This window comes from Schistocerca nitens, chromosome 1 (assembly GCF_023898315.1).
Source record: "Schistocerca nitens isolate TAMUIC-IGC-003100 chromosome 1, iqSchNite1.1, whole genome shotgun sequence".
NCBI classification, from domain to species: Eukaryota; Metazoa; Arthropoda; class Insecta; order Orthoptera; family Acrididae; genus Schistocerca; species Schistocerca nitens.
This window is the reverse complement of record NC_064614.1, coordinates 132,544,080-132,557,245: the sequence shown is the minus strand read 5'-3', so window position 1 is coordinate 132,557,245 and position 13,166 is coordinate 132,544,080.

Below are 13,166 nucleotides of genomic sequence, written 5' to 3'. Positions count from 1 at the left end.
ACACCTACAACGTGCTGACATGAGGAAAGTTTCCGAACGGATTTCTCATACACAAACAGCAGTTGACCGGTGTTGCCTGGTGAAACGTTGTTGTGATGCCTCGTGTAAGGAGGAGAAATGCGTACCATCACGTTTCCGACTTTGACAAACGTCGGATTGTAGCCTACCACGATTGCGGTTTATCGTATCGCGACATTACTGCTCGCATTGGTCGAGATTATTCTGTTAGCGGAATATGGAATCGGTGGGTTCAGGAGGGTAATACGGAACGCCGTGCTGGATCCCAACGGCCTCGTATCGCTAGCAGTCGAGGTGACAGGCATCTTATCCGCATGGCTGTAACGGATCGTGCAGCTACGTCTCGATCCCTGAGTCAACAGATGGGGGCGCTTGCAAGACAACGACTTGCACGAACAGTTCGACGACGTTTGCAGCAGCATGGACTAGCAGCTCGGAGACCGTGGCTGCGGTTACACATGACGCAGCATCAGAGACAGGAGCGCCTGCGATGGTGTACTCAACGACGTACCTGGGTGCACGAATGGCAAAACGTGATTTTTTCGGATGAATCCAGGTTCTGTTTACAGCATTATGATGGTCGCATCCGTGTTTGGCGACATCGCGGTGAACGCACAATTGAAGCGTGTATTCGTCATCGCCATACTAGCGTATCATCCGCTGTGATGGTATGTGGTGCCATTGTTTACACGTCTCGGCCACCTCTTGTTCGCATTGACGGCACTTTGAATTGTGAACGTTACATACGACCCGTGGCTCTACCCTCCATTCGATACCTGCGAAACCCTACATTTCAGCAGGATATTGCACGACCGCATATTGCAGGTCCTGTACGGGCCTTTCTGGATACAGAAAATGTTCGACTGCTGCCCTGGCCACCACATTCTCCAAATCTCTCACCAACTGTAAAGGTCTGGTCAATGGTGGCCGAGCAACTGGCTCGTGACAATACGCCAATCACTACTCTCGATGAACTGTGGGATCGTGTTGAAGCTGCATGGGCAGCTGTACCTGTACACGCCATCCAAGCTCTGTTTGAGTCAATGCCCAGGCGTATCAAGGTCGTTATTACGGCCAGAGGTGGTTGTTCTGGGTACTGATTTCTGAGGATCTATGCACCCAAATTGCGTGAAAATGTAGTCACATGTCAGTTCTAGTATAATATATTTTACCAATGAATACCCGTTTATCATCTGCATTTCTTCTTGGTTTAGCAATTCTAATGGCTAGTAGTGTATGTAAACAGGCAGAATACAGCGCTGCTGTCGGCCTCGCCTATATACTGCTGCTACAATGTCAGGGTATCAAGTTGTGAGTTTGAACGTGGTGTTATAGTCGACGCACGCGCTCTGGTACACAGCATCTTCGAGGTAGCGATGAAGTGGGATTTTTCCCGTACTAAGATTTCACGAGTGTGCCGTGAATATCAGGAATCTGGTAAAACATCGAATCTCGGGCACTGCTGCGGCCGAAAAAGATCCTACAAGAACGGGACCAACGACGACTGTAGAGAATCATTCAGTGTGACGGAAGTGCAACCCTTCCGAAAACTGCTTTAGATTTCAATGCTGGGCCATCAGCAAGTGTCAGTGTGAGAATTATTCAACGAAATATAAATGACATGGGCTTTCAGAGCCAAAGGCCCACTCGTGTACCCTTCATGACTGCACGACACAAAGCCTTAAGTCTCGCCTGGGCCCGCCAACACTCACACTGGTCTGTTGATGACTGGAAACATGTTGCCTGGTCGGACGAGTCTCGTTTCATTTTGTATCGAGTGGATGGACGTATGCGAGTAAGGAGACAACCTCATGAATACATGGACCTTGCATGTCAGCATGGGACTGTTCAAGCTGGTGGAGGCTCTGTAATAGTGTGGGGTGTGTGCAGTTGCAGTGATATGGGACCCCTGATACGTCTAGATACGTCTGTAACAGGTGATATGTACTTAGGCATCCTTTCTGATCACCTGAGTCCATTTGTGCATCCCGACGGACTTGAGTAATTCCAGCAGTACAATGCAACGCTACACATATCCAGAATTGCTACAGAGTGGTTTCAGGAACACTCTTCTGAGTTCAAACACTTCTGCTCGCCAACCAAGTTCCCCAGACACAATATCAGTGAGCATATCTGGGTGCCTTGCAACCTGCTGTTAGAAGATATCTCCACCCCCTCGTACTGTTACGGATTTATGGACAGCCCTGCAGAATTCATGGCGTCAGTTCCCTCCAGCACTACTTGAGACATTAAAGCCTTGTCGTCTCGCAGCACTTCTGCGTGTTAGCGGTGAAATACACGATGTTAGGCAGCTTTACCAGTGTCTTTGCCTCTTCAGTTTATGTCATTAACTGTCTTCTGATGCTGGAAGCGTTATTCGGTTCTGTAATGTAATCTGGGACGTAACTGCAGAGTCGGGTTCCTACTACCGAGAAGGACTTCGAGAAAGTTACTGAACGATGTAGTGGGACAGAAAAGATTTTGTTCTGATGGAAGTGGATGTTTCTGCCATATTTTTCCGACAAGAGGGTTAGGGTCAAGGAGAGATACGAGGGATAAGACAGGAGAGAAGACAGATAACATGTAAATCTCTGCGCTTTTCTGCACGCAGCCTGGATAGCTGTGCATGTGATGGTGAAATCTGATCAAAGCGTCGATCGACACATATATAACGAGCACTGGCATTCATAACCAGCTTCAGGCGCCGTGAGCTTATCTGAGTAAGGCCTAGCAGGATAGCATCGCTGTAATCAATAAAGGGAAGTATAAGTGTTTGTATAAGTTTCTTTTCCGGGTCAAGAAGGAATAGCTTTTCATATTTTTGGAGGACATGGGGAGAAGCTGACAGGTTCTTGAACATTGCAGTTGCGTACTCGGTAGAATTTAAATTTTCATCTCTTATGAAACATAGACTCTTTGCTGGGGGAGAGAAGTTGCTGTTTGTCCCATTTAGAGCTAAAGATGGTAGGGATTCCCGGTATTTCAGACAGATGAGCCGAGAGTGACCAACCAGTATCGCTTGGGTTTTGAATGGGGTGAGCTTCAACGATATATCCTGCGCCCATTTTGATAGTGCTCACAGATCGGTGCTGAGATTCTCTATAGCTTTCTTCAGGATTATTGGTTTTGCAATTAGATACAATTGGATGTCATCAGCGTAGTAGTGGTATTTGCAGCCGCACATAACTGACGACACATCATTGACATATGTAGAATGAAAGTAGTATAGGACCTAATACCGAACCCTGGGGGTGCCTGATACTACCTCCATCGTTATGGCTTTATAGTGCCGGACATGACGCATTGCTGGCGAGACGTCGGGTATGAGCGAAACCGTTGCACTGCACTTGGCGAGAAATATAGGCTGTAAAGTTTGGTGGGTAAAATGTCGAATCGACAGTATAAAACGCTTTGCTGAAGTCTAAGAAGCACGTGATAGTCGCCTCTTGTGCAACCATAGCAAGCTTCAGGTCATCTGTTACCTTCATTAAGGCAGCTGTCGTACTGCAGTGTTTACAGAAGTGGACTGATATCCATCGAGTAAGTTGTTTGTAATTAGGTAGTTTGTTAGCTGGTCGTGGACTATTCATTCTAAGACCTTGGACATTGCCGGAAGAATGCAAATAGGTCGGTAACCAGAGGGTGCTATGGCAGCGTCCTTTTTTAGGTAGGTGCTTAACTAGCCCCTGTTTCCAGTTCTCAAGGAAAACACATGTGATTGAGGAGTGGTTGACGATATTATAGTGGACAACAGTGGGTGACTAGTAAACTTCATCGGTACAGTAGATGCTCTTCTGATCAGTATTATAGATTTTTGGCGGTCCTGCAAGTAACGTGCTTCAGATAGAACTTTTCGTGGCCACCAAATCTGCCTAATCTGGATGCGATGGAACGCATATGGGGTGCTGTCGGGCTCCATCTCCACCACCACCGTAAAACGTCCTGTAATTTACGGGAAGTGCGTGATCTGTGCGTAGGCGGTTAGTGCCACGCACCTCTGGAAACACATCAGGGAGCTGACAAATCCATATTACGCACAATCGCTTTTATGCTGTGTTCGAGAGGTGTTCCAAGGCGCTGCTAAACAGATGGTGGCTCTCCTGTGTGTGTGTGTGAAATCTTATGCGACTTAACTGCTAAGGTCATCAGTCCTTAAGCTTACACACTACTTAACCTAAATTATCCTAAGGACAAACACACACACCCATGCCAGAGGGAGGACTCGAACCTCCGCCGGGATCAGCCGCACAGTCCATGACTGCAGCGCCATAGACCGCTCGGCTAATCCCGCGCGGCTCTTGTGGAACATTAGGTTCCAACAACAAAAAACTTATTGCCTAATATGATTTAAGAAGGTGCGTTTATTCATACCCACACATTGACTACCGTAAAGTTCGCTGTCCGAACTTCTTCACCGATTCTTTTAGTAAACCGAAGTGATTAAGGAGTATCATTTGGCGGCTGAGTTAGTGATATTCACTTAAATAACGGCAGTGCCCGCAACGTACCTACTTTAAGTCCTTGTATATCCCTCTTCAACTACTATCAACGTTTTTGTTTTCTAACATAATTGCAATTAGATCTGGAGAGAGAACTCCAGTTTCGGTCAATGGTCCATATTGATCCTTTACTTCCAGCATATAACAAATCATAATTTAACGGTTGCTGAAATGATGAAAGTAACCAGTTAAGCTGTTCGCTCTGTTTCTGATAATGAATAGCTAGGCCCCTTAGTTTCTGATGCAATAAGTGTCTGGTAATTTGAAAGAATGTATCCGTATACTGTCACGATGTCCGTTCAGCAAGAAATGAAGGTTTAGTCAAGAAATTATGAACAAGATCATGAGATTTTACAACAGAAATGATTTAATCTATCAAATTCTGAAAAAGGAACGACTGATTGACTTCTTGCACAAACACAATTAACGACAGTTGCCGACTCTGAGTTTTAAAACTCCGATTATTTTCGCTGAGAGAAAAGAAAGAGCATGACAAATAGAAAATTTTGTTTATTTTAACCCTGCTGTATTCTTTGGGTCAATATGAGCCAGAACATCCCCATAATATTTTTAGACTTGAACGCTGACGCTATAAGCTTAATGACTTAGTTTTTCTCTCCATAACTTAAAAAAAATATCTTTCTACTCCCTTGTTATAGGTTTTTCTGCGATATTTGTGCTCCTTGGGCATATATGACCCTGTTATTTAAGGATTCACAACATGAACAAATATCGATAGAAAAATTTTATTTCTACGTGTCTGAGATACATATGTTATGTGTTTTTTTTTAAACAACGCAAGTCACTGATCAATTTCAAATTATCAAAACATTATCGCCATCAATGATTTTCTATGTGCGCATGCAGTTCAGGTGTCTAAGTGTTGTAATTTCTGTGTGGCTAATACAAAAAAAAAAAAAGCAAAGCAAAGTTGGAAGCAACTGAATCTGGTAGTTAGGGAAACGAGGGGGCGTGCTGAAACGTAATATCTCCGAATTTTTTATTTAATAACTATTAAAGCTTTTTTAAATAAAAACAAACGTTGTTAACATTCAATATCTTTGTTATTCGTGCATACATATTTTCAGCCCTCTGTCACTAGAGGGCTCCGAATCGTAGCGCATAACATGGCGGTGTGTAACGTAACTATGTGGGTGCGTGAGAAACAGCGTACTGTAACTGAGTTTCGAATTCTAACAGTTCATCCACACATGGAGCACCCTCCTCTTCAGCATAACAATGCCAGACTCCACAAGAGCGCTATGACATCTACAGTAATCCGACGCCTTGACTTCACCGTCGTCGAACATCCTCCATAATTTCCTGACCTGGTTACATCCGATTTTCATTTTTTCCCAAAAGCTAAAGAACGGCATCGCGGACTTCACTTTGATAGCGATGAAGCGGCGCAAGCAGACGTGAGGTGGTGGCTCCGTCAACAAAGCCAAACATCCTGCAGCGACCATATCAACAAACTTGTGGCACGTTAGGAGAAATGTGATTATCGCCAGGGTGACCTTGTTGAGAAATAAATATTTAGACATGATGAATAAACATATGGAAGATTCATAACGTTCGTTTTACTTACAAACCTTTAAGAGTTTTCACATTAAAAAATTGAAGGTGTTAATTTTCAGGACACCCTCGTTTTTCCCGAGAAGAAAATCATTACAGCGAAGATCTACATGTGAATCAGAAGGTAGTTAGACATTGATACCTCACCTGTCAACGTACAACAGGTGCAATTCAAATGGTTCAAATGGCTCTGAGTACTATGGGACTTAACATCTGAGGTCATCAGTCCGCTAGAACTTAGAACTACTTAAACCTAACTGGGACTTAACATCTGTTGTCATCAGTCCCCTAGGACGTAGAACTACTTAAATCTAAGTAACCTAAGGACATCACACACATCCACGCCCGATGCAGGATTCGAACTTGCGACCGTAGAGATCGCGCGGTTCCGGACTGAAGTACCTAGAACCACTCGACCACCGCGGACGGCCCGGTGCAATTCCTTCAGTCAAAAGAAGAAAATATCATGTGGAACTTGAACCTTTTCAGAAACTGGAACAGTGTCTAGTGTAAACTGGTCCTACGAGATATGCTATATCGAGAGGCAGTGATATGAAACCATCGTTTTAAGTTCTTATGAACTATAGTATTCGTAATATTGTGGTGAAAACGACTAATATTAACGCTTAAAAAGTTTGTGGTGGCACCTGGAAAGGAACAGATATAATTATACTTGAAACCAATGATGGTTTGTTATTACTAGTTGGTGTATATAAAACATGTTGCGTCAACAGAGAACCTAGAGTAGAAAAAAGTAGAGCCATCTTTCCTTCCGCAATGTCACAGAAACGATTATGTTGCAGGTCACGTGCGTTACGCTGTGATGAAAAATATTGTCGAAGAGTACGAAGAGCATTTGATATGTTAGAACGTATAAGCGCTATGTGGGAAAAGTGGGTAGAAGTAGTTTCGAAATTGTATGTTCCTGATACAGATGAGCGTATTGAATCTGAATTTGAAATTATAATAACTTAATAATTTTTGAACATAGTACCCTTAAGTATCAATCGTGTCGTTACGATCCGAAAGAGCGAATGTGTAGATCTATTTTAAGGAACGGAGAAGTGTTAAGCCGCTTACTAGAACACCGCGTGCGTCTCTTCTACAGCAAATATGGCCAACTTTGTCCTGCGATCGCTATTTGTTCATGGCTCGTTTCACTTTTTCAGTTTGTTACTCAGGTGTTTCCTCGCAGTGACGCTAGTAAAGATCAGAAAAGTCAGCCTTTAGACGACCGTATTCATTTGCGTTTCTGCAATCGAACGGTTTTCCCTATTCGGTAGAAGGTAAACAAGAAATGTTTTATTTCTTGTATAATAGTGATTTTGACCCTTTCTTCTTTCGATTTCGCACTTTAACGAAAGAGCAAATTACTTATTTACAAGGAACTTGTATGACTTGCACGTTGTCATTTGCACTTGATAGAAGTAGGTTCCATTCAAGAGTAGCCCTTGCAAAAGCGATTGTCGGTAAAGCTCCGAATGATATCTAATTTCCCTAATTTTCTCTTCGTGACTGTTTCGCTACACGTATTTGGGAGAAAGTAATATGTTTCCGTAACTCTTCTTGGGAACTAAGCTTTAGAAATTTCAACAGAAAATCTTTCAGTGATACACAAAGCCTCTCTTGTAACGTCTGTCACTGGAGTCTGTTGAGCATCTCTGTAACACGCTCCCGCCGAGATAACGGTCCTCTGAAGAAACGCGTCGCCGTTCGCTGCATCTCTATCTCTTCCCTTTGATAACGATCACTGAGCGATGATCAATACTTAAGAAACAGTCCGTCGAGTGTTTTGGAAGCCACTTCTTTCATGGATGAATTACATCTCCTTAAGATTCTTCCAATGAATCTCAATCTCACATCTGATTTTTCCTGCTATTTGTGATATCTGTTCGTTACAATTTAGACCGCTCCGAGCCGGCCGTTGTGGACGAGCGGTTCTAGGCGCTTCAGTCCGAAACCACGCGGCTGCTACGGTCGCAGGTGCGAATCATGCCTGGGGCATGGATGTGTGTGATGCCCTTAGGTTAGTTAGGTCTAGTGGACCGATGACCTCAGATGTTAAGTCCCATAGTGCTTAGAGCCATTTGAACCATTTTTAGACAGTTGCTAATGGCTATTCCTGGGGGCTTTTATGGTAGCTGTTCATTCCAGTGATTTACACCACTAGTGCTGGGGAGAGGGGATGTCATATGGATTCCATATGTTTAGATTTCCAGAAGTAAGAGGGTTGGAACTTTAATATTGTCATCTATTTATTTATAGCTCGTACAGAATTGATAAGTGTTTCAAAGTTTTACTGACCTTCAGAGTAGTCATCAGCATTGTTTATAACCCGTTGCCAGCGATATGGAAGTCGTAGGATACTCATAGGAGTGCCAGTTGTGTTGACAGTTCGAGCGGCGCGGTCTATTGCCCGACGAATTTGTAGCAGTTCTGAAGCGAATGCCGTGAAGTGTTTCCTTCAGTTTGGAAATCGAGTTGAACTTACGAGGGCTTAAGTCATGGGAGTGCAGTAGGTGGTATAGCGCTTAGCAGCCCCATCAGTCAAACAAATCAGTAACAGCTTTCACTGTACGAGCTTGAGCAGCTTGAGCATCGTCGTGCAAAATTATGGTCAGGTCCTGCAGAACGTGTCATCACTTCTGTCTCTAAGCTGGTCGTACGTTGTGTTCCAAATATGAACAGCTGAGAGACAGAAGTGAAGACACGTTCTGCAGGACCTGACCATCATTTTGCAGGACGATGCTCAAGCACGTACAGTGAAAGCTGTTACTGATATGCGTGAGTGATGGGGCTGCTAAGCGCTATACCACCTACTGCACTCCCCTGACTTAAGCCCTCGTGAGTTCAACTCGATTTCCAAACTGAAGGAAACATTTCACAGCATTCGCTTCAGAACTGCTACAAATTTGTCGGGCAATAGACCGCGCCGTTCGAACTGTCGATACAACTGGCACTGCGAAGAGTATCCTATGACTTCCACATCGCTGGCAACGGGTTATACACAATGATGGTGATTATTTTGAAGTTCAGTAAAACTTTGAAACACGTATCTATTTTTTTACGAGCTGTAAATAAATAGTTGACACTATTAAAGTTCCAACCCTCGTATTTTGACACCGTTCTTCACAAGCGAATTGTAATTAAACTGCATGTCTACGGTGTATCGTCTGAGTTGTGGAACTGGGTTCGTGATTTCCTGTCAGTTGAGGGAAAGTCATCGAGTAAATCAGAAGTTATATTGGGTATTCCCCAAGGAATTTGATTGATTTGGGGCAGGGAACTAAACAGCGAGGTCGTCAGTCCCGTAGGGTGAAGGAAGGATGGGAATGGAAGTCGGCCGTGCCCTTTCACAGGCATTTGCCTGAAGCGATTTAGGCAAATCACGGAGAACCTAAATCAGGAAGGCCGGGCGCGGGTTTGAACCGTCGTCCTCCCGAACGCGAGTCCAGTGTCCCTTTGCTGTTCCTAATTTACATAAACTGTGTAGGAGACGATCTGAGCAGCCCTCTTAGATTGTTTGTTTGCAGGTGCGTCTGTTATTTACCGTCTCGTAAAGTCATCAGAGCACCAAAACCAATTGTAAAATGATTTAGGCAAGAGACCTCCATGGTGCGAAAAGTGGCTATTGACTGTAAATAATGAATAGTTTAAAGTCAGCCACATAGATACTAAAAGGAATCCATTAAGTTTCGGTTACATGATAAACTACACAAATCTAAAATGTGTATTCAACCAAATAATTAGGAATTACAATCACGAATAGCTTAAATTACAACGGTTAGATAATTTTGTGACGAAAGCTAACTAAAGAGTGCGCTTTATTGACAGAATACGCAGAAGATACTGCAAGTCTACCAAAGAGACTGCCTACACTACGCTTGTCCGTCTTCTGCTAGAGTGTTGCTGTGCGGTATGAAATCCACATCTCATAGTACTGACGGTGGACACTGAAACAGTTCAAAGAAGCGCAGCTCGATTTGTTCTATCGCGAAACTCGCGAAACACGGGAGAGTCACGGATGTGATACGCGAGTTTTGGTGGAAATCATTAAAAGAAGGGTAAGGGTGTATTTCCTATGAATGTGAAAATATTCTGTTGGCACCAACCTAGGTAGCGAGAAATGACCGTTATAATAAAATAAGAGACATCAGAGCTCGCACGGATAAATTCGAGTATTCGTTTTTCCCGCGCGCTGTTGGACGGACAGTGGAACGGTAAAGAGACAGCTTGAACACGGCCAGATGAACCCTCTGCCAGTCACTTAACTGTAAATCGCTGTGTAATCATGTAGATGTAGTGTAGTAGAACAGTAGTGGATCACTTCTTCCATTTGCGCATATTTCGCTACAGTATTCTTCCGTTGCAACCTTCGTACAGATGGCATAATCTTTCGCGAATAACCTCAGGGAACCATAAATTTTATCCATACTATCTTTAATATAAGTTGTAAATAATTGCAACCCTATAAACTCTATTACATTTGTCATCTTTGTTCCCTTAAGACGCTTTGTGTCCGCAAGGAAGGCCTGATCGAATCGCAAATCTGTTGAGATACTCGCTAAGCTCACATTTTTTCTGGAGGAATGTATCGAATGCCTTCCTGAAGTCAAGGAACACATCAATCTGAACGCCTTTGGCTACGGCAGCCTCGATCTCATGGACAAACAGAGCGAGCTAGGTTTCGCAAGATCTCTATTTACGGAATCTGTGTTTATTTTTATGGATGAGATTGTCGTGCTCCAGACGTCATAATGCGTAAGCATGAAATGTGTCCCATAACTCTACAACATATTGACGTTAACGATGCTTATAGCACCGTAAGTCCGGCGGCCGTCCTTGACAACGGAACTGACCTGCCCTTCTTTTCAATCGCTAGGTATTCATCGTTGCTCTTGTAACCTGTTGTAAACAACCGCTAGAAGGGGACTGAATTCTTTCGCCTAATCACTGTAGGTCCGCAGTTCGTGGTCTTGGGGCAGCGTTCTCGCTTCCTGCGCACGGGGTCCGGGGTTCGATTCCCGACGGGGTCAGGGATTTTTCCCGCCTCGAGATGACTGGCTGTTGTTGTGTCGTCTTCATCATCATCCTTCATCCCCATTACGGTCGGAGGAAGGCAATGGCAAACCACCTCCACTAGGATCTTGCCTAGTACAGTGGTACGGGTCTCCCGCATCGTTCCCTATGCTCGTCGGAGTATGGGATCTCATAATGATCATCAATCACTGTAGAGCCACATAGGTACCTCATCCGTTCCTACTGCTTTTACAGTGCTGAGTCGTTTTACTTGGTTTTCTATTCTGCGGTCGCTTATCTGAACACCTGCCCTTCCAGCATTTGTGCGATTATTGAAAGGAGGAACCGTATTAGGGAGAAACAATTTTAGAAGACGAAACAACATACGAAAAAATATATTTCTAGCGCCTCCAGTTATTCAGATGGGATCGTAAGTACTCGGTTCACAATTGGTTTTTTCTGTTAATGATTAGTAGCGTCTAAAGTGGCCTAGAACATTCCCCTACCGTGTTGTTGGGTTGGTTTGGGGGAAGGAGACCAGACAGCCAGGTCATCGGTCTCATTGGATTAGGGAAGGATGGGAAAGAAGTCAGCCGTACCCTTTCAAAGGAACCATCCATACCGTGTTGTCAAATGAAGTTTTGTGTACGTGCTACAGACCAAGAAGTAAGTAAAGCGGAAATTTCTGGATCTTGAGACTGCAGTTTACAGCTGCGCCTCTGATATTCCTCTACTGGTGCGTATCTATTGAAGATTATTTAAGTTTCATACTTGTTTATTATCATATGCAAAAGTATCTTGCCATTGACTTCATAATTAAGGCAATTTTCGTCAGTTACGTGTTGACTATAAGTTGAGACATGTTTTTACTGCCATAAATCATCCCGCTTCGCTTTCCGTATTATTATCGTTTGTCGCCTTTAAATCTGTACTTTCATATTATTTTACAATCTCATTTTCAAACTCATCTGAATCCTTCATTTACTTATCATTTCTTCCTATTTCTCCTATTTTACATTTTTAATTGGAAAAAAAGTTAATAAGTGACCCCGAAGATAATACGATTGGAGGAGACTAATCAACGTAGAATTTCGATGTGAAGTTACGGTTAACGAGTAATCGTAATTACAGAAGAAGCATTTTTAATCACACAAAAATAATTACAAAAATGAATTACCATGGTACGTTCACATAAAGCTGTCCCATTACATTTAATGGCAGGGTTAACGAGCAAACGAAAATAAATTTGCTCAGAAGGTTTCACGCATTTCGCACTGCCTTTCGGCCCAGCGTAAAATACACAAGCCTGCAAAAACATAGCTATAAAATCTGGCAGCACAATTCTCTTGACGATTCCACCTCTTGGGGCCAAAATCGGATTGGCATCGTCGATCAAGCTGATTTTGTTTACGTGACGGTGCCACTTTGACCTCGTGATTTTGGGATAATATATGGCTTCCTCTGTTTTAATCAGGTACGAATGTGGTTTTTACGGACCGAAATCGATGGCTGGCAAAAATTTGTGTATGACAATAGAAATGAAAGAAAGAAAATCTATACTTCCTGGAACACCGCTACGCTTGTAAAATTGTACGGATATTTTCAGGAAGAAAGAAAATCTATACTTCCTAGAACACCTCTACGCTTGTACAATTGTACGGATATTTTCAGGAAGGTGGACCAACGATACAGAAAACTTTGGCACAACTGCATGAAGTGTTCGGTATGGAAAAGATAGCGAGAACAGTTGGTAAAACCCCTGACCTGGCACATCTGACCTCTCTCTTTTAGCTACAGGAGTCCGTTGAAGAGATAGATGAATTGAATTAATTATCACTCACTGGAAGGACTATTGTAGAACACTGAAATCGCCTTTAGTACGATTTCCAAGGCTGCGCTATTTCGCATTTCCTATTGATCAATCAATGTTTCCACATCAACTTTGGCTGTTTTGACTAATAGATCGTTTTGCTGTTCTTCACCTGGATCAACGTATTTCGTTACAAGTACAGAAAACATCCACAATCCACTTTTTTTAAATCTACTCCATAAATC